The 23,551-nt window shown below is 37.2% G+C and overlaps 1 pseudogene; it reads right to left on the bottom strand.

The window, feature by feature from the left end:
• Positions 1-1,047: 1,047 nt before the first annotated feature.
• LOC148108655 (small ribosomal subunit protein eS24 pseudogene) lies at positions 1,048-20,758 on the bottom strand (annotated as a pseudogene).
• Between the last annotated feature and the right edge of the window lie 2,793 nt (positions 20,759-23,551).

Genomic DNA, 23,551 nt, shown 5'->3' with positions numbered 1-23,551 from the left:
TTAGGCCTTGGATGGGAAGGAGAGCCCAGAGAATCCATCTTTTCATAAATATAATTTGCTTTTTAGGATGTTCTATATTCCAACTTTTTAAAGTAAAAGTTTAATAATGGAGGAATAGGAAGGAGAGCCCAGAGAATCCATCTTTTCATAAATATAATTTGCTTTTTAGGATGTTGTATATTCAAACTTTTTAAAGTAAAAGTTTAATAATGGAAGTATATAAAGTTTATAACATAAAATGGAGGAAATTAATACATCTTAGTTCTTTGACTTCCTTACCTGATACTACAATTTGAAATGAAATCTTTTTTAGTATAATAGGTGATTGTAGGAAGTTTCAATTTTTTTAAAAGATTTATTTATTTATTATTAGAGAAAGAATGAGAGAGCAAGAGAGAGAGAGAGAGATAGCACAAGCACTCACACGACTGGGAGCAAGGGCAGAGAAAGAACATCTTCAAGCAGACTCCCTGCTGAGTGGAGAGCCTGATGCAGGGCTTGATCTCAAGACCCATGAGATCATGACTGAGTTGAAACAAGAGTCGATGCTCAACCAACTGAGCCACTCAGGTACCCTGGAAGTTTCAATTTTTTAAATTGGCTTCATATTCTAAATTTCATGTCCTTGACATTACCTCAGAGAGCACATCATCATCACCATCATCGCTGTATTTCTCTTAAAATTTTCTATAACTGTATTACACGCTTTCCATATCCATGTGTTCTGTACCAAATATGTAAGGGTGTTTACTTTTATGGTTTGGGGATTATCTAAACATAATGCAGGTATGGAACTGAAAATGGTAAAACCTATAATCCAATTGTACTTTTATGTTCCAAGGTTTGCTCTTTTAAAGAAAATACAATCAATATTGTATAAGTTACATTAAATTTTAATTCTCTAAATACTCTCTTGGGATAACTTTTCAAATTGTAGTATTTGACCTATTTCTCTCCTAATTTTGATATGATGTCAGTGTTATTTTATGATAGTTCTGACTAATTTTAGAGGATTACAACTGTACAACATAGCCTTAAATATGTATATCATAGGGCCGCAGAACTGCCTAGAAAAAGAAATAACCAATAACATTAACAAAGATAAAAGAAAAAACATAAAATATATTCCAACTTTTTGGTCTTAAAAAGCCAGAACTGAAAAACAATCTTTTAGCACACTCTCATTCTTTATTAAGTTTTATTAAGCATGATAGGATTCCATTCATTCCATTTTTGCTGTCAATATTCTTGAGGAAGTAACTGGGTTATTTGGTCCATAGCATTTTCCAGTCTGAGAGTTGCTGATTCTATCCTCACAATGTACAGTAATATGTTCCTCTGTGCCCTCTATTTCCTATACCTTATTAATAAGATCTACAGAGCATTAGATTCAGATTACATATTTTTGGTAAGAGTACTTCATAGGGAAGTTAATTATCTTTTATCAGGGAGGAATTTGGATAGATGCCATTGTTTTTCCTAGTGTTAGTAGTCACTAATGCCTGATGCCGAGATTCATTAAAATATTAATAGTTCCAAAATGGTGATATTTTAATCTTGCTCTATTCTTTATATATATATTTTAAAATATTTTATTTATTTGTCACAGAGAGAGAGAGAGGTTGAGACTGAGCAAGCAGGGGGAACAGGAGGCAGAGGGAGAAGCAGGCTCCCAGATGAGCAGAGAAGTCCGATGTGGGACTCAATTCCAAGACCCTGGGATCAGGACCTGAGCCGAAGGCAGACACTTAACTAACTAAGGCACCTAGGTGTCTCATATACTTTATATTTTAAAGAGAAATTTTTCCAAAAAAATTTAAAAAATATATTCATACTTGGTAACAATAATTAGGAAACACAGGATAAATGATTCAAACTTTTATTTTACCAGTTTTAAAAATGATGAGTTTATTCACTATCTTTAGGTTTGTATCTTTTTGTTATGAACTCATAGATTTAAATAAGTTTGAAGTGTTTCAGTCAATTCCAATAGTGATCCTTCATGGTGCTCATATTGTCCTATTTTAGGTCAATGGTAGCTTCTTCAAGTTGGAGTCTCAATTTGACACAATCTTAGTAGAATGTGAAGTATTTCAGTTACTTTCTATCTCATCTGAAAGGATATCACAAGTTCCTCTTATACGTTTCATAATTGTTGAAACTAAATGATGACTCCGTGGAATCGTGGTACTATTCTATTTGTATGTGTTTAATTTTTTCATAATCAAATGTTAAAAAAAGTGAACAAGAAGTAAAAACTGGACATAATATTTGGAAACAATTATCTGAAGAAGTTTGGCTTTTAAAAGTATAGAGAAAATTCTGGCTAGCTAAGCTCTGACATACAAAAGTTTTAGAAGTTGTCACTCTCATTTTTATAAGAAAAAGGTGAAAAATGGAAAATCAATTGCAGCAGCCCTGGCCGAGAGCTTATGCTAAGGATATAACAGGAAAACATGTTTGTGACCCTGCGGGCTTTAGCATAAACGTCAGAGCAAGAGCAGTTGGGAACGCCCGGCTTGCTCAGGGTGGAACACTGCCCTTCCCGAAATCCCCTCCGATAACGAGTGGCCAGGAACACCTGGTCTGCTAAGGGCGGAACGCCGCACCAACCGAAACCTGATTGCTCTTGACAGTAGCCCGTGGGGTCCATAAAAACATGTTTAAGAATAGGCCTCACTTGCTGAATGTTACATCATCTAATCCCGTGACCTTTCCCGTGATGTACTACCATTCACTAGGATCACGAGATTCCCCTTGATTGTATTTGATTGTTTACCACCAATAAATACACAAGGTTGCAGCTGTTCGGGGCGGTCACACTCTTTGCGGTCGTCCCCTGCACCCATGCTCTCTTTCACAGCTAACCTGTCTGTGCCCCATCCTTTTCCCGAATCATGCCGTGGCTCCATGGGTGGTGTCGCGGCAATCAATGACTTAGCATGGATCATCCAAGACTGAAGTTGTGGAGAAAATCAGCACATTGAAGTATGGATAGACAGACAAGTACAGAAAGTCACAACTGAGATCCTACCTGAAGCACAGTCCACTGGAACCATAAACTGATAAGTACATTTAATGGTAATTTTGATGAAATACTGGAAGGTGAGTATAAACTCGCCTGAGAGTGAAAAACTCCTGGAAGCTGCAGTTTTGTGGGGAGAGACAATTTTCATGGGGTTTACCTCCAGGAATCCATCCAAGCTGTCACAGTGGAGAGCCAAGAAAGATCCTCTCGTGATTTTGGCAAGGGTAGGGGATGGAAAACCCTGTAAAATACACTCAGAGTGTTCTCCATATCAAAGGCCTACTGTACAGGGAAAAGACAACTAGAACCACATCCCACCAAACAAAATGTCATTTCTCTCACTCCAGGTCACTCTCTGTCTCACCTAAGGTTCTAAGACACACTTGTGAAAGTCAAAGTCCATGGACACAGGCCCACTAAAAGACAGAGATTTAATCATACAATTGTGAAATTCTTCCCCTCCCTTACACCTAACAACTATGCCAACAAGACCTCAATATAGCAACAGATGACTGCAGCTCAAAGAGCAGTAAGATGTACACTCTATCTGATGAGGAGTTAAGGAACCCCAAAGACAGCAGAGAAGACAAAAGATCAATAGAGGAATCTGAATCTTCTGGCATCTACAGCTACAATATTAAACCCAGCCCAACTCCCATAGAGATTAATATAAAACCTCACACTAAAGCCTATTTAAGTCAGGCGGTAATACCTGTTAAGTTTTCATCACGTTAAGTTTTCAACATAATTTTAAATCATGGTAGAAGGAAACAAAGTCTGAAGATGCAAAGAAAGCATCAGAATCAGACCCAAATATGTAGGGATATGGGAATTATCAGCTCAGGAATTCAAAACAACTATGATTACTATGTTAAGAGCTCTATTGGAAAAAGCAGATAGCATCCGAGAATAGATAGGTAATGTAAGCAGAGATACAGAAACTCTAACAAATCAAAAAGAAATGCAAAAAATTAAAAACACTTTAAAAGAAATGAAGAATGTCTTTGATGGGGTTATAAGATGACTGGAAATGGGTAAGTGTGTTTGAAGATGGATCAACTTCTCAAACTGAAATTGAACTAAAATCATTATGTTGATGATGATGGCAATAATAATAAATCACCTAAGACTTGAAAATGAACTATTGGGGGAGGAGTTAAGATGGCGGAGGAGTAGGAGACACCGTTTTCAGCCGGTCCTCCGAGTCGAGCTGGATAGGTAACAGACCAGCCTAAACAACCACGGAACCAGCCTGAGACGCAGGAAGACGCATCTGGATCTCTACAAATGAACATCTCCAGCGCTGAGTATTGAGGTACGAAGCGGGGAGCCATGAAACTGTGCACAGATATCGGAAGATAAACGGAAGGGGGAGGGAGCCGCAGTGTTCAGGCGCCGGGAAGCGGTAGCCACTTACACGGGAGAGCGGGCGGGGCTCGCGGACGGCACCCGCAAAACAGCAGACTGAGACCGTGAGCCGGGTGCGCGCGCCACCAGGCATCTCGCGGAACACCGGAATCCCGGTGTGCTCACGGGATCCAGACTGAGACCTGGAGATCCGGGAGCGCGCGCGGGGCGGCTGGCAGCTGGCGGCGTTAGAAACACAAAGGACAGAGACGCGCCGGCCCTGGAAGTGAGGGCTGGGACGCCGGGTGTGGGGCGCACATCCCGGACGCTGCTGGGTTGAGCAGCACCAACAGAAACAGAGTTAAAGTGGCCAGAACATTACTAGAGAACGGGCCGCAATCCCTCTGTTCTGTGACAGAGCCTGAAATTTGGCCGCTGCTGCTCTGACTCTCAGAAGAGGCACAGCAAACCGCCAGGAAAAGCCGCCAGAGAACAAAAGCCTGGAAATACCGGCTCAGGGAGTGCCCATCCCCATCCCCCCTCGCAGGGGACGCCGAGACTCTACCCAAACATGGCTGCCTGAGTATCGGCGCAGCAGGCCCCTCCCCCAGAACACAGGCTGAAAGATCAAGAAGCCCACAACCCGGGCGCCTGGGTGGCGCAGTCATTGAGCGCCTGCCTTCGGCTTAGGGCGTGATCCCAGCGTTCCGGAAAGGAGTCCCTCATCGGGCTCCTCCGCTGGGAGCCTGCTTCTTCCTCTCCCACTCCCCTGCTTCTGTTCCCTCTCTTGCTGGTTGGCTGCCACATAAATAAATAAATAAAATCTTTAAAGAAGAAGCCCACATCCCTAAGATCCCTATAAAACAAGGGGCACGGCCTGGGACCCAGTCAATAATTTGGGCTCTGGAAACCCCGCAACCTCTCTTCATCAGAATGACAAGAAGGAGAAGCCCCCCCCAGCAAAGAAAAGACAGTGATTCTGTGGCCTCTGCCGCAGAAATAATGGATATGGATGTAACCAAATTATCAGAAATGGAATTCAGAGTAACGATGGTCAAAATGATGAGTAGAATTGAAAAAACTATTAACGAAAAGGTTACTGAGAATATAGAATCCCTAAGGACAGAAATGAGAGCGAATCTGACGGAAATTAAAAATTCTATGAGCCAAATGCAGGCAAAACTAGAGGCTCTGACGGCCAGGGTCGCAGAAGCAGAGGAACGGGTTAGTGAATTGGAGGATGGGTTAATAGAGGAAAAAATGAAAATAGAAGATGGTCTTAAAAAAATCCACGCCCACGAATGTAGGTTACGGGAGATTACTGACTCAATGAAACGATCCAATGTTAGAATCATCGGCATCCCCGAGGGGGTGGAGAAAAACAGAGGTCTAGAAGAGATATTTGAACAAATTGTAGCTGAAAACTTCCCTAATCTAGCAAGGGAAACAAACATTCGTGTCCAAGAGGCAGAGAGGACCCCTCCCAAGCTCAACCATGACAAACCTACGCCACGTCACGTCATAGTGCAATTCGCAAATATTAGATGCAAGGATACAGTATTGAAAGCGGCCAGGGCAAAGAAATTTCTCACGTACCAAGGCAAAAGCATCAGAATTACGTCAGACCTGTCTACACAGACCTGGAATGAGAGAAAGGGTTGGGGGAGCATATTTAAAGCTCTTTCAGAGAAAAACATGCAGCCAAGGATCCTTTATCCAGCAAGGCTGTCATTCAGAATTGATGGAGAAATAAAGACATTTCAGAATCGCCAGTCACTAACCAATTTTGTAACCACGAAACCAGCCCTACAGGAGATATTACGGGGGGTTCTATAAAAGTAAAAAGGCCCCAAGAGTGATACAGAACAGAAAGTCACAGCCAATACAAACAAAGACTTTACTGGCAACATGGCATCATTAAAAGCATATCTCTCAGTACTCAGCCTTAATATTAATGGCTTAAATTCTCCCATAAAACGCCACAGGGTTGCAGATTGGATAAAAAGAAATGACCCATCCATTTGCTGTCTACAAGAGACTCATTTCAAACCCAAAGATGCATTCAGACTGAGAGTAAGGGGATGGAGTACCATCTTTCACGCAAATGGACCTCAAAAGAAAGCTGGGGTAGCAATTCTCATATCAGATAAATTGGATTTTAAACTACAGACTATAGTTAGAGATGCAGAAGGGCACTATATTATTCTTAAGGGAAGTATTCAACAAGTGGATATGACAATTATAAATATATATGCCCCCAACAGGGGAGCAGCAAGATACACAAGCCAACTCTTAACCAGAATAAAGAGACATATAAATAAAAATACATTAATAGTAGGGGACCTCAACACTCCACTATCAGAAATAGACAGAACACCCTGGCAAAAACTAAGCAAAGAATCAAAGGCTTTGAATGCCATACTCGACGAGTTGGACCTCGTAGATATATATAGAACACTACACCCCAGAACCAAAGAATACTCATTCTATTCTAATGCCCATGGAACATTCTCAAGAATAGACCATGTTCTGGGACACAAAACAGGTCTCAACCAATACCAAAAGACTGAAATTATCCCCTGCATATTCTCAGACCACAACGCTCTGAAATTGGAACTCAACCACAAGGAAAAATTTGGAAGAAACTCAAACACTTGGAGACTAAGAACCATCCTGCTCAGGAATGACTCGATAAACCAGGAAATCAAAAATCAAATTAAACAATTTATGGAGACCAATGAGAATGAAAATACAACAGTCCAAAACCTATGGGATACTGCAAAGGCAGTCCTAAGGGGGAAATACATAGCCATCCAAGCCTCACTCAAAAGAATAGAAAAATCTAAAATGCAGTTTTTATATTCTCACCTCAAGAAGCTGGAACAGCAACAGAGGGACAGGCCTAATCCACGCACGAGGAAGCAGTTGACCAAAATTAGAGCTGAAATCAATCAAGCAGAAACCAGAAGTACAGTAGAGCAGATCAACAGGACTAGAAGCTGGTTCTTTGAGAGAATCAATAAAATTGACAGACCACTGGCAAGACTTATCCAAAAGAAAAGAGAAAGGACCCAGATTATTAAAATTATGAATGAAAAAGGAGAGGTCACGACGAGCACCATTGAAATTGGAAGGATTATTAGAAATTTTTATCAACAGCTATATGCCAATAAACTAAGCAATCTGGAAGAGATGGAATCCTTCCTGGAAACCTATAAACTACCAAGATTGAAACCGGAAGAAATTGATTCCTTAAACAGGCCAATTAATTATGAAGAAATTGAGTCAGTGATAAACAACCTTCCAAATAACAAAACTCCAGGCCCAGACGGTTTTCCTGGGGAATTCTACCAAACATTCAAAGAAGAAATAATACCTATTCTCCTAAAGCTATTTCAAAAAATAGAAACAGAAGGAAAGCTACCAAACTCATTCTATGAGGCCAATATTACCTTGATCCCCAAACCAGGCAAAGACCCCCTCAAAAAGGAGAATTACAGACCGATTTCCCTAATGAATATGGATGCCAAAATCCTCAACAAGATACTTGCTAATAGAATCCAACAGTACATTAAAAGGATTATCCATCACGATCAAGTGGGATTCATACCTGGGATGCAAGCGTGGTTCAATATTCGCAAAACAATCAGCGTGATACATCATATCAACAAGAAAAGACTCAGGAACCATATGATCCTCTCAATCGATGCCGAAAAAGCATTTGATAAAATACAGCATCCTTTCCTGATTAAAACCCTTCAGAGTGTAGGAATAGAAGGTACATTTCTCAATCTCATAAAAGCCATCTATGAAAAGCCTACTGCAAATATTATTCTCAATTGGGAAAAGCTGGAAGCCTTTCCCTTAAGATCAGGAACTCGACAAGGATGCCCACTCTCGCCACTATTATTCAACATAGTACTAGAAGTCCTTGCAACAGCAATCAGACGACAAAAAGGGATCAAAGGTATTCAAATTGGCAAAGAAGAAGTCAAAATGTCTCTCTTCACAGATGACATGATACTCTATATGGAAAACCCAAAAGAAGCCACTCCCAAACTATTAGAAGTTATAGAGCAATTCAGTAACGTGGCAGGATACAAAATAAATGCTCAGAAATCAGTTGCATTTCTATACACGAATAACGAGACCGAAGAAAGAGAAATTAGGGAATCCATCCCATTTACAATAGCACCAAAAACCATACGTTACCTTGGAATTAACTTAACCAGAGACGTAAAGGACCTATATTCTAGAAACTATAAATCACTCTTAAAAGACATTGAGGAAGACATAAAAAGATGGAAAGATATTCCATGCTCATGGATCGGAAGAATTAACATAGTTAAAATGTCCATGCTACCCAGAGCAATCTACACTTTCAATGCTATCCCGATCAAAATACCAAGGACATTTTTCAAAGAACTGGAACAAACAGTCCTTAAATTTGTATGGAAACAGAAAAGGCCCCGAATCCTCTAGGAACTGTTGAAAAGGAAAAACAAAGCTGGGGGCATCACAATGCCGGATTTCGAGCTGTACTACAAAGCTGTGATCACAAAGACAGCATGGTACTGGCACAAAAACAGACACATAGACCAATGGAACAGAATAGAGAGCCCAGAAATGGACCCTCGGCTCTTTGGGCAACTAATATTTGATAAAGCAGGAAAAAACATCCGGTGGGAAAAAGACAGTCTCTTCAATAAATGGTGCTGGGAAAATGGGACAGCTACATGCAAGAGAATGAAACTGGACCACTATCTCACACCATACACAAAAATAAACTCCAATTGGATGAAAGACCTCGATGTGAGACAGGAATCCATCAAAATTCTAGAGGAGAACATAGGCAACAACCTCTATGACATCGGCCAAAGCAACCTTTTTCATGACACATCCCCAAAGGCAAGAGAAACAAAAGATAAAATGAATTTATGGGACTTCATCAAGATTAAAAGTTTCTGCACATCCAAGGAAACAGTCAGAAAAACTAAGAGGCAGCCCACGGAATGGGAGAATATATTTGCAAATGACACTACAGATAAAGGACTGGTATCCAAGATCTACAAAGAACTTCTCAAACTCAATACACGAGAAACAAATAAACAAATCAAAAAATGGGCAGAAGATATGAACAGACACTTTTCCAATGAAGACATACAAATGGCTAACAGACACATGAAAAAATGTTCAAAATCATTAGCCATCAAGGAAATTCAAATCAAAACCACACTGAGATACCACCTTACGCCAGTTAGAATGGCAAAAATAGACAAGGCAAGAAACAACAATTGTTGGAGAGGATGTGGAGAAAGGGGATCCCTCCTACATTGTTGGTGGGAATGAAAGTTGGTACAGCCACTCTGGAAAACAGTGTGGAGGTCCCTTAAAAAGTTAAAAATTGAGCTACCCTATGATCCAGCCATTGCACTACTGGGTATTTACCCCAAAGATACAGACGTAGTGAAGAGAAGGGCCATATGCACCCCAATGTTCATAGCAGCAATGTCCACAATAGCTAAATTGTGGAAGGAGCCGAGATGCCCTTCAACAGATGACTGGATTAAGAAGTTGTGGTCCATATATACAATGGAATATTACTCAGCTATCAGAAAGAACGAGTTCTCAACATTTGCTACAACATGGACGGCACTGGAGGAGATAATGCTAAGTGAAATAAGTCAAGCAGAGAAAGACAACTATCATATGATTTCTCTCATCTATGGAACATAAGAACTAGGATGATCGGTAGGGGAAGAAAGGGATAAAGAAAGGGGGGATAATCAGAAGGGGGAATGAAACATGAGAGACTATGGACTATGAGAAACAAACTGAGGACTTCAGAGGGGAGGGGGGTGGGGGAATGGGATAGACCGGTGATGGGTAGTAAGGAGGGCACGTATTGCATGGTGCACGGGGTGTTATACACAACTAATGAATCATCGAGCCTTATATCGGAAACCGGGGATGTACTGTATGGTGACTAACATAATATAATAAAAAATCATTTAAAAAAAAAAAATGAACTATTGGGACTTCATAAAGATAAAAAGCTTTTGCACAGCAAAGGAAACAATCAACAAAACCAAAAGACAACTGACAGAATGGGAGAAGACATTTGCAAATGAAATATCAGATAAAGGGTTAAATATTCAAAATCTATAAAGGACTTATCAAACTCAACACCTAAGGAACAAATAATCTAATCAAGAAATGGGCAGAAGATATGAATAGATATTTCTCCAAAGAAGAGTCTTATACAAATGGCCAACAGACACATGAAAAAGCACTCAACATCACTCGGCATCAGGGAAATACAAACCAAAACCACAATGAGATACTACCTCACACCGGTCAGAACGGCTAAAATTAATAAGTCAGAAAACGAAAGATGTTGGTGAGGACGCAGAGAAAGGGGAACCCTCCTACACTGTTGGTGGGAACACAAGCTGGTGCAATCACTCTGGAAAACGGTACGGAGATTCCTCAAAAAGTTGAAAATAGACCTATCCTACAACCCAGCAATCGCACTACTGGGTATTTACCCCAAAGATACAAATGTAGTGATCCAAAAGGGCACCTGCACCCCAATGTTTATAGCAGCAATGTCCACAATAGCCAACCTATGGAAAGACCCCAGGTGTCCGTCGACAGATGACACACACACACATACGTATACATATATACACGTTTGTGTATATATACACATACACAATAGAATGTACATATACAAAATAGACTATTACTCAGCCATCAAAAAAAAAATGAAATCTTGCCATCTGCAACAACATGGATGGAACTAGAGGGTATTATGCTAAGCAAAATAAGTCAATCAGAGAAAGACAATTATCAAATGATCTCACTGATATGTGGAATTTGAGAAGGAGAGGATCATAGGAGACGAGAGGAAAAAATGAAACAAGATGAATCCAGAGAGGGAGACAAACCATAAGAGACTCTTAATCTCAGGAAACAAACTGAGGGTTGTTGAAGGGGCGAGGATTTGGGGGATAGGTTTGCTGGGTGATGGACACTGGGGAGGGTATGTGTTGTGGGGAGCGCTGTGTATTGTGTAAGACTGATGAATCATGGACCTGTACCCCTAAAACAAATAATACATTATATGTTAATAATTAAAAAAAAAAGAAGAAGAAGTGGGGAATGAATGCTGGACGGGTAAAAACAGCAAGTCTCTCTACTGTGACATAAATTGCTTAGCACAGTTTGTGGAACATAGAAAAAACTCAGAGATGTTAGACATCATTATCATCAGAGTGTAGAGTCATCATCATTATATTTTATAACAGATTATAAGAATTTTTTATTTTTATTACATGGTGTTTATGTTTTAAGTAATCCAGCAGAACAAGAGCTAAAATTCATGTTTCATAGTTGCTGATTATTTTTTTCCTTATTTTTTGCCTCAGGTATTTTTAGTTTATGAAAATGTGTTTTTTAAAATACCTATTTCTAAATGTATTGTTAATCATTTTGATTTTTCAAATAGCTAATTGTTGTATAATGACTTGATTAAAGAGGTTTTTTCCTTGTTTTATGTTTTACATTTGTGATGGCCCTGTGTGTTGACCCTGGATGGTTGTTATTCCTCTTGTTGTTGCCATACTTCATTTAACTGTAAAATAAAAAGAACTAAAAAAAATTTTTAAAGAAGGAAAGACAATGTCAAAAGATGTAACATGCATAATAGGAATTCAAGAAGAAGAAGACAGAGAGGAAGAAATACTGGAAGTAACAATGGCTGAGAACTTTCCAAAATTAATGACAGAAATCAAATGACAGACTTCAGAATCTCAGAGAACACCAGGTAGGATAAATTACGTCTGCACCAAGGGGTGCCTGGGTGGTTCAGTTGTTAAGCGTCTGCCTTTGGCTCAGGTCATGATCCCAGGGTCCTGGGATCGAACCCTGCATCCAGCTCCCTCAGAGGGAAGCCTGCTTCTCCCTCTCCCACTCCTCCTGCTTGTGTTACCTCTCTCGCTGTCTCACTCTCTGTTAAATAAATAAAATCTTTAAAAAAAAAAAAAGAAAAAGTCTGCACCAAGCCATATCATATAAAAACTACAGAAGCCAAAGACAATGGGATAATCTTGAAATAATTCAGAGGGAACAAGGATAAGAATCTGAAAAAACTTGTTGGCAGAAATTATGTAAACGCAAAGAGTGTGAAGTAAAATATTTAAAGTGTTAAAATTAAAAACAAAACAAAACAAAGCCCTCACTAACCTAGAATTTCTTAACCAGGCAAAATATACTTTCAAAAATACCAAAAAACAAAACAAACAACAACAACAAAAAAAACCAGGAGAAATACTCTTTCAGACAAACAAAAAATGAGGGAACTTATTACCATAAGACACGCTCTGTAGAAATGTTTTAAAAAGCTCTTCAGTCAAGAAAGAAAATTATATTGGTTTGTGCAGTGAATTGAATAGTCTCCCCCAAAAGGGTGTGTCCAAATCCTAACCTCCAGTACACGTGAATTTGACCTTATTTAAAAACAGAGTCTTTGTTTATGTTATTAAGAATGCTCAGATGAGATCACCCTGGATTCAGTGTGGGACCCATGCGTCTACAAGACAGAGAAAACCACAACTTGCTGGCTGCTACTACATTCCAGGACAGAGGCATTGGGCAGATTGTTGCTCCAAGTACCCGGAAGGAATCAGCCCTGCTGACACTTTGATTTTGGATTTTTGGCTTCCAAAACTATGAGAGAATAAATTTCTGTTGTTTTAAGCCACCAAGTTTGTGATAATTTGTTATGGTTGTCCTAGGAAATTAATACATATTCTGGTACTAAAAAGTAGAGTGCTACTGTAGCAAATACCTTCAAATTTGGATATGGCTTTGGAATTGGACAATGCATAGAGGCTAGAAGAATTTAGATGGACATGAGAGAAAAAGCCTCAACTGTCCTGAAGAGGTGATGGGTAGAAACATGACTGTTAAAGGTGACTGGTAAAGAGTTCAGAAGGAAGTGAGGAACATGTCACTGGAGACAGGAGGAATGGCAGCAGGCCTTGTTAGAAAGTGGCATTAAGCCTGGCTGAATTTATTCTACTGTTGAGTGGAAAGCAGAATTTGTAATAAATAGATGCAATTACCTGTGGAGATTGCCAGGCAAAATGTTAAAGTGGCAGCCTGGTTTCTCCTTGCTGCTCATAGTAAAATGTGAGAGGAAAGATAAATCGCTAAGCAAAAAGAAACAAACATTTGATGATCTGGGAAATTCTTAGTCTAACAAGATTGCAAAGGAAGCTTAATTTAGGAAATTCAACCTTGGAAAACCATGCTCTGGAGAGAGGGCTGAGGGTGTGGCTCGAAAATCTTTTACTGAAAAGATGAGGTGTGTGATGCACGGATCTAGCCAATCATCTCAGTAGAAGCCAGGATTACAGATGACTTTATCCAGGAAGGATATATAGAAAACTTTTATATAATGCTGTGGCTTTTATGACTTACATGGGAGACAGATAGGGTGTTCTGGAAACATTGTATCATCAGAAACACTGCCAGAAAGGGACAGGGCCTAGACAAAATGAAAGAAGGTTTTTGGATTCCTATATTTTGACTTCTTCTCTGTGAAAGACAGTTAAGAGAATGAAAATCACAAGCCACAGACTGAGAGATAATATTTTTAAAACACATATTTGATAAAGGACTTATCTCCAAAATGTACAAAAAAGTCTCAAAAGTAAAAAATAAAACAAACAACCCATTATAATGGAAAAAATGTTAGAACAGACACCTCACCAAAGAAAATGTACAGATGTCAAATAAATTTCAAATAGTAGTCAACATCATTTTTCATTGGGGAATTTAAAGTAAAAACAATAAAATACCACTACATGCCTATTAAAAAGGCTAAGATTAAAAAAAAAACACAACTCTGATAACACCAATTGATAGCAAGAACACAGAACAACAGAAACTGTCATTCATTGCTGGCGTAAGTGCAAAAAAGATACGGACACTTTGGAAGACCTTGTGGTAGCTTCATACAAAGGTAAACATAGTTTTGCCATATGATCTAGCAATCACACTCCTAGGTATTTATCCATTTATTTTGGAAACCTTAATGTCCACACAAAAATCTGTGCAGAAATGTTTATAATAACTTTATTCATAATTTCCAAAACTGGAAGCAACCAACATGCCCTTCAATAGGTGAATAAACTGTGGTACATCTATACAATGGAATATTATTCAGCGATAAAGAGATAACCCATCAAGTCACATAATGACAGGCATGAATATTAAATGTATATTCTGAAGTGAAAAAAAAGTGTGAAAATACTAAATACTGTACGATTCCAATTATATGACATCCAGGAAAAGGCAAAACTATAGAAATGGTAAAAATATCAGTGGTTACCAGGGTTGTGGGTAGAAGAGAATGATGAGTAGGTGACATACCAAGGATTTTTAGGGTATTGAAACTATTATGAATACTATTATAGATACATAACATTACGCATTTTTCAAAACCTATTTAACTTTTTTTTTTGGCAAAAAACAAAACAAAACAAATAACAACAAAACCTATACATAAACACCATATTCTGGTTGACAAATCTGTTCCACAGAAGGGTCTTGGGTAGCAACTCAGAACTAATATACATATTAGAATTAAACAATTAAGTACACAAATGGTGATGACGTGAGCCAAGTTTCTTATTTTTGGAGGAGGAGTTTGCAGATAAACAAGAGTGGAAGGCTAGAATTATCCATGAGATAACATTAGAACTGGTAACATTAGAATGAAGTCATGTTTAGCACTAGATAGATACAAATGTTAACGTGTGTGTGGATGTGTGTGCATGCACATGCTTCTACAGGTTAGTATACATCCGTCTGTGTTCTTCCTCTTTCAGCTGAAATCATCTAGCAGTACCTCAGTAACAAGGAACACGCCTAGTACCCTTATATTGGTTCCTAATAGAATTTTCTAATAAAATAAACCAGGGATTTTTGAGAAAATGGCTGATTCTAGTACTAAGGAAGAAAATGCACAAAATGAGAATAGAGCATTCTATAGTGCTAGAAAGTAAGTAAGTGCCCACAGAGGGAAAATGGAAAATAACAGGAGAGGAGAAGAAAAGAAAAAAAAAAAAACACCAAGATGGGGTTATATCAAAGGAGCACGGGAGTCAACTGGAAGAAATGCCAATGATAAAGCTGAAAGCATTTAAATAATAAAATAAATGAAGCAGGATTGGATTAAAACCCAATGCATAAAATAGATATCTATGAGTACATACTGATCTCAGATACCTATGCAGAATAAAAAAAAATCAGAATCCGATATTTCAAAAAATGAAGTAATTTGAGAATAGTTATGTATACACTGATGACTACACAATTTATATATCCTACCTAGACCTCTCATTTGGAACATCACTATCTCCACTACTAGACAACTTTAATCCACTTACCCAGCCCAAAATGCTCTTTCGCATATACTCCCTGTTGTTCAGGCTAAAATACTTGAGGATATTCTTTATTTTTCACTTTTATTATAGTGTACATTCAATGTATCTGTAAATTTTATTGCTTGTAACTTCAAATATAGTCAGAATATAAGCAGTTTTTAAATCAACGCGACTGATAGTACCATGCTAGAAATCAGCATCTTCTTGGATTATCCTAATACCTCCTAACTGATCTCCTAGAATATGCCCCAGCCTTCTTCCATTTGTTCTTAACTAGGAGCAGAATGATTTCTTTACAGTTATATAGAAGTTCATTTCCTACTCAAAACCATCAAATGCCATAACTTTATAATGGAATTTTATATCGAATGGTGTAATTTCATCTTTGTACTTCTTCAACATTTCCTTAACTATTTTTGGCCATTTGCATTTCAGTATATATTTTAGAAAGATCTTGCCAATTTTCATTATATATCAAATTTTATAAGATCATCATAAAGGTGGCACTTTAGCAATTTTCAATAGTTGTTTAGAAGAATTTTGTTGGAATTCATAAGGTTTTATATATTTCAGACTTCGCCTTAAAGAACATCATTATGCAGTTCCATTCTCTAAGACTGAAAAATGTGACTAATCTTTTATTTCTCTACTATAGCTTTAATAAGTTTACTTGTTGCAAAAATTAAGTAATGTGACCTTTCCATATACTTTTCTTCCCTGCAGAAGGTAATTTCTATCAAATAAAAATAATAATCAGGATAAGTAAGTATTCACTATAGGTATCTGTTCATTTTTCATCATTATGGTACAAGTAAAGGATTATATGAAGATTAGTCTTTGATTTTAATTTAAATGGATTTTACTGGTAAATTGGATTTTGCTATGCTTCATAAGGAAATATTTCGTGTAGCAAACTGAATTGCCTACCTTTACAAATTGATATGAATCAGGAAAGAAACTTCATTTCATGCAAACTTTTTAATATCTAGGCAGAAATGTAAAATTTACTCTTGCAATCATCTGTGGTTCTACTGCATTAAGAATTCTATTTATCTAAGCAAGTGGAATAGCTTGCATTTGGCCATGCCCCTCTGTGCTTCTGTATAGTATTATATGTTAATATATTTAATCTATTCAACATCTTTGGATATTTTAAACATAATCACATGCATTTATTCGAGGGCTTGGGTGTACTTTTACTACCTGTAATGAATTTGACCTATAAGCAGAAGCTCGATAAGCTTTTATCTAGTAACATACATATAGAAGTTAGCATCATAAACATTGTTTTCTTGGATATTTGCATTTTTAACTCTAAATGATTAATCTTTTTCTCCATATTAAACATATACAGTAATCTAAACATTTTTAATTTTTTCTGGATGTTTACGTCACCATTTTATTATAAACTCTCTAGCTGTTTCTCCACTTAAAATGGCAATTAGCTCTTAGAAATATTTCCACATTGATTACAATTACTATGGTATTAATTAGACATGAAAGCATTTAATTTTTTTAAGTTTTTATTTAAATTCCAGTTAGTTAACATACAGTGTAATATTAGTTTCAGTAGTACAATTTAGTGATTCAACATTACAACACCTGGTGCTCATCACAAAAAATGCAATCCCCATTAATCCCCATCACCTAAAAGTATATAATCTTAATTTAAAAATGAAAGCTACACAGAAATACTGTCAATACTACATGTATCAAATAATTAGCATTCAACTCTCCTATACAATCTGTTCATTGCAAAAATGATGCTAACTGCTCCTCTCCCTACTCCCTATCCAACAAGTGCCAATTAAATCAAAGCAGCCAATTATACATTGCTGGTGTCAGATACTGTTTATTTGCTAACAATTTGTTTTCCTGGTGCATTAAAACCAAATTTTGTTGAGCCACAATATGCTACATTAACACAAGCCTCTTCACTAACCCCGGGGATGGGTTATTATTTGTCTAAATCAAGTATGATAATTCTATATCCTCTACTAGTATTGGTTAGGAAAGTGTGACCTGAGTCTCATCAATGATTCTTAAGAAGTCTGATGACTAGAATTTTCAGAAATCTAATTCTTGATTTTAAGAAAAAAAAAAAGACAAGACACAATTCTAAAATACTCTGCCTTTTCTTCTTCTTGCCTTAAACGTAATATAGCTTTGGAAACCATCTTCAGGCCATGAGGTTACAAACATAAAGACAAAAGCCAACATAATTTATTAGAAGGATTTAGTAAGAGCCTTACTATTAACCACTGAATTATTGCATCAAAACTGAAAATACCTATATATAGATTCCCTGTTAGGTGAAATACTGAAATCTTTGCTATCTAATGTTTTGTTCCAATACTGTACATTTATCCTAATTTGTATAGGTTCTTTTATTGTTTCAAAGTTGGGATCCCAAATAAGTAAACATAATTAACAATGACTATTATTGTGGGTAATAATGAAAAAATAACTGAGATTTATTAATACAATTGTTATGGTTCTATGTCCTTTTGCATAAAGCATCATGTCCTGTAATTATCACAATAACTTTATAACATATATAACTTTATTATAACTATGTTGTGGATGATAAAAAGGAGGCACAGAGAAGCAGAGAAAGTTTCACAAAGACTGGAAATTGTAAATTCACATCAACACAATCTCACCCTAGTACAACAGCTCCTTGCTGTTATTAATGGAGTGCCATCAACAAATGCTTAGGTAGGGACAGAGAGGTTTGGGATTATATTACATAATACACAATTTGTGTTAAAACAAAAGACAAAGGGTCAGGAAAAAAAAAACATATTTTTAAAATAAAAAAATACAAAATAAACCTGAAAAGTTATACTGTGTTACAAATTTTCTATTACTATTAATCCTTACAATGTATAGCCTGGATATTCCACTTCAGTTAAAGTAGTATAATCATAGACTTTTTTTTTCTTTCAAGATTCTATTTAAATTCAAGTTAGTTACCTATAGTGTAGTATTAGTTTCAGGGGTAGAATTTAGTGATTCATCACTTGCATAAAGCACCTGGTGCTCATTACAAGTGCCCTCCTTAATGCCCATTACCCATTTGGCCCATCTGCCCCACCCACCTCCCCTCCAGCAACCCTCTCTATAGTTAAGAGTCTTTTATGGTTTGCCTCCCTCTCTGTTTTTATCTTACTTTATTTTTCTTTCCCTTCCCCTATGTTCATCTGCTTTGTATCTTAAATTCCACATGTGAGTGAAGTCCTGATATTTGTCTTTCTTTGACTTGTTTGCTTAGCATAACACCCTCTAGCTCCAGGCACATAATTGCAAATGGCAAGATTTCTTTTTTTTTTTTTGATGGCTGAGTAATATTCCATTGTGTGTGGGTGTATATATATATATATATATACCACATCTTCTTTATCCATTCATTAGTCGATGGACATTTGGGCTATTTCCATATTTTGGCTACTGTGGAGAGTGTTACCCCATCCCCCTACCCCCTTCCCCTCCAAAAACCCTTGGTTTGTTTCCTGTGGTTAAAAGTCTCTTATGGTTTGTATTCCTCTCTAATTACATCTTATTTTTCCACCCCTCCTCTATGGTCCTCTGTTTTGTTTCTTAAATTCTACATAGGAGTAAAATCCTTTGACAACTGTCTTTCTCTGACTGGCTTATTTTATTTAGAATAATACCCTCTAGTTCCATGCACGTCCTTGCAAATAGTAAGATTTAATTTTTTTGATGGCTGAGTGATATTCCATTGTCCATATATACCACATTTTTATCCATTTATCTGTTGATGGACATCTGGGCTCTTTCCATAGGTTGGCTATTGTGGACATTGCTGCTATAACCATTAGGGTGCAGGTGCCCCTTCAGATCACTACACGTATATCTTTAGGGTATATACCTAGTAGTGCAATTGCTGGGTCATAGGGTAGTTCTATTTTTAACTTGAGGAACCTCCATACTGTTTTCCAGAGTGGCTGTACCAGCTTGCATTCCCACCAGCAGTGTAAAAGGGTTCCCCTCTCTCTGCATACTTGCCAACAGCTACTGTTTCCTGTGGTGTGAGGTGGTATCTCATTGTAGTTTTGATGTGTATTTCCCTGATGATGAGTGATGTTGAGCATTTTTTCACGTGTCTATTAGCAATTTGTATGTCTTCTTTGGAGAAATGTCTGTTCATGTCTTCTGCCCATTTCTTAACTGGATTTTTCTGTTGTTTGGGTGTTGAGTTTGATAAGTTTACAGATTTGGGATACTAGACCTTTATCTGATATGTCATTTGCAAATATCTTCTCCCATTGTGTAGGTTGCCTTTTAGTTTTGTTGATTGTTTCCTTTGCTGTGCAGAAGCTTTTATCTTGATGGAAGTCCCAATAGTTCATTTTTGCTTTTGTTTCCCTTGCCTCTGTAGGCATATCTAGTAAGAAGGTCAAAGAGGTTGCAGCCTGTGTTCTGCTCTAGGATTTTGATGGATTCCTGTCTCACATTTAGGTATTTCATCTATTTTTAATTTATTTTTGTGCATGGTGTAAGAAAGTGGTCCAGTTTCATTCTTCATGTGACCATCCAATTTTCCCAGCACTATTTGTTGAAGAGACTGTCTTTTCCATTGCATATTCTCTCCTGTACAAGCACAGACTTTTAAAATTCTTCTCATACAGGCCATGTCTTAGAAGTCTATGTTTGGGTTCATTTTTCTTTGCATAATCTAGGGAATCATAAATCCTACCAAAGCCAGTTGTTTTGCCACCACCAAATGGGTTCTGAATACAAATACGAAAGTGATGGTCTTGTACATTTTAGCTAGTTTTTCCCAAATTTCTGTCTTAGATACTGTTGCCTTTCCAGCATGAAGGACATCAACGACTATCTGTTTTCGCTGAAGTAGTCAGTTGGTCATGAACTTCCTGGTCCAGACAGTTACTGTGTCATTCATGATGGCAGCCAAGCTTCAAGCAGCCAGAGGGGAAGAGACTGTGCTTATATAACTTTCAGTTTTAATCCAGTATTACTTCTCTGAGCAAGTGATAGAACACCTGTATTTTTTCACTACACTTGTGAAACATAGTAACAGGCATTAGAAAAATCTTAGAAAGTCACTTACTGCAATACTTAGATAAACTTGAATTTGTGATTCTACATAACTGTGGGACCCATTCTTTCAAGAAACATGCCATTAATAATGACATATTACATTCAAAATTTGTAATTAGAAGAAACATCTAACATTAGTTAAGGAACACAGAAACCTAAAACCCCAAGTAGAATTTCTTGACTGAGCTTCACAAAAGGTGGGTAAAATAGAATGAATTTAATTATTTTTTATTTCCCCATAGGCTACAGTATCACTTATCAAAATATCAAATTATAGGAAAGAAAACATGTGAACCACTTTTATCATCCTTGAAAAAGTTCAGAGTATCAAGTACAGTTCATCTACAGAACAGCAAATTATCTTTTATATAATCTCCCCAGATCCTATTGCTATAATATGTAAACTTGAACTTTTGATCTGGTGATATCGCATCTTATCATGTAATAAACAACCTTCATTACCTTTTTCCATTTCTCCTAGGAGAACTTGTGCTTCTTTCCCTTAATGATTCTGCCTCCCCTCAGGTAATCACATATTGATATTGTGATAATTATATCATGGATATTATACACACACACGTATATATAATGGAATGTATTAGCCATAGTAAATCATGAAACATAAAATATTCCAAGGTAAGTGCATATTAATACCATGTAGTATCTTCTAATTTGTGAATAAATTAAAGGCCAATATACAGTAGTTCTTAGATTATCTTTATCATGTGATTGTGTTGTTTTAATACATATTTCTGATTGTTTTCACATATATTAAAAAAAAAACCTCTTTTACAAACTCTACCCAAATTGCTTATATAGTCCATGTTTTTACTTTTAACTATAATTATGCTGCCACAATAGTTATTCACTGGAAAGAAAATACAAGATATTTATGAAAGTGTTTGCATATCACACATAGCATTTTCATTTAACATTGTCATTTAAGAAGCCCTGCTCGATAATATGATATGAGAGCTCAAACAAACAAACGAAAAGACTGGGGAAATGCCTATGCTTTTTAGGACCACACAGAATTGTATTTATGGATAACAAAAAATATTTTCAGGCTGTTGCTTAGCAACCTAAATGCAAGGAAAAATTTGCAACAGTGCTTAAAGAATAAGGGCTTGTGATATTAAATTCTTTAACTTTTTGGTATTAAAGTTCACCAACAATATTAACTTGGTTCACTTTCCAATTTCATGTGTAGCTATCAGTTTACTTATTAACTTTTATATGAAAACACAATTAAAAATACATATAAATTCTTGGAGAAAGAAAGGAGAGGGTGAGGAAGAAAGGGAGGGAAAGCCCATTATTTCATTACCACTTCAGGAAAACAAACTCCAACCATAATTACTGTGAAGGTACTATTTCCCCTTCTTTCTCTGGGGCTATTTTATGGTAAACACTGCCTTATTTTTGTGAAATTATCTCTTTAGTGTATTTCACATAGGATAATTCAAATTGGAAAGTTAAAAACAGATACCTAAAACCAACAATGTGTGCATGTGGCTCCTTTACCTCACTTACTCATTTCAGCAAAATTACTTTGACAAGCTGTACACTTCTACTTGCATCCCATGAAGAGCAGTGGTAGCACTGTTAGAGTCTAACAAGTCCTCTCCATTTTTATGTAGACTTTGAGGGTTAAAAAAAAATCACAGGAGCCTAACCAGCTATAACAAACATTATTAAGCAATATTATGAAATTATGAGAGTTGTTTACTCACTAATATTCGCAGATGATTTCTTTACATAGAAATAAGATTAGCATATTCCATTTCCTCTTATTAGCCCTATTGCTGTTAGTGACACTACTATGCTGGCTGTCTGAAACAGAAATCTGTTCATTGTTATCCACACTTATGTGCTCCTCATTCGTCCATCATCCTTAGAATTGTTCTAATCTTTGCTTTACAAAGTGTAGACAATGCTGAGTGCTCTTCCTGCATCAGTCATCGTATCATTATCTTACCTAAAAACTTCCTATTCCCTGCACAGAAAAGCCAGAAGCTTTCACATGACATAACACATGACCCCAAGAGTAGCTTATCTTAGATGCATATTCACTCAATAATTTCTTCCACATTACATGCTATACTCTAACAATGAGAGAGTTATAATTTTCTAAATGCAGTGCTTTCCTTTCTCTCTCCCTCCCTTCCTCGCTCCCTCCCTTCTTTCCTCTTAACTCCTCCTTCTTTCTTTCCTTCCTTCCTTCCTGTCCATTACTTTAGGCATATAGTCCCTTTGCTATGCATATAATTCCCTTCTCTCCCTTATTTGGAAAACAACCAATTTTTAACTCTCAAATTTACCATTGATCTTCTTCAAAGCCTCTGTTTAACTCCCCTTCCCAGGGGAGCTGAATATTCCCTCACTAATGTTAGCACTCTATCTGATATATACTCTTTTTTTTTTTAAGATTTTATTTATTTATTCGACAGAGAGAGACAGCCAGCGAGAGAGGGAACACAAGCAGGGGGAGTGGGAGAGGAAGAAGCAGGCTCATAGCGGAAGAGCCTGATGTGGGACTCGATCCCATAACGCCGGGATCATGCCCTGAGCCGAAGGCAGACGCTTAACCGCTGTGCCACCCAGGCGCCCCTGATATATACTCCTGATACTATAC

The sequence above is a fragment of the Ursus americanus genome, chromosome 17 (genome assembly GCF_024610735.1).
Source record: "Ursus americanus isolate L20-20 chromosome 17, mUrsAme1.1.p, whole genome shotgun sequence".
NCBI lineage: Eukaryota > Metazoa > Chordata > Mammalia > Carnivora > Ursidae > Ursus > Ursus americanus.
The sequence above is the reverse complement of the archived record's forward strand: the minus strand, read 5'-3'. Positions and strand labels throughout refer to the sequence as shown.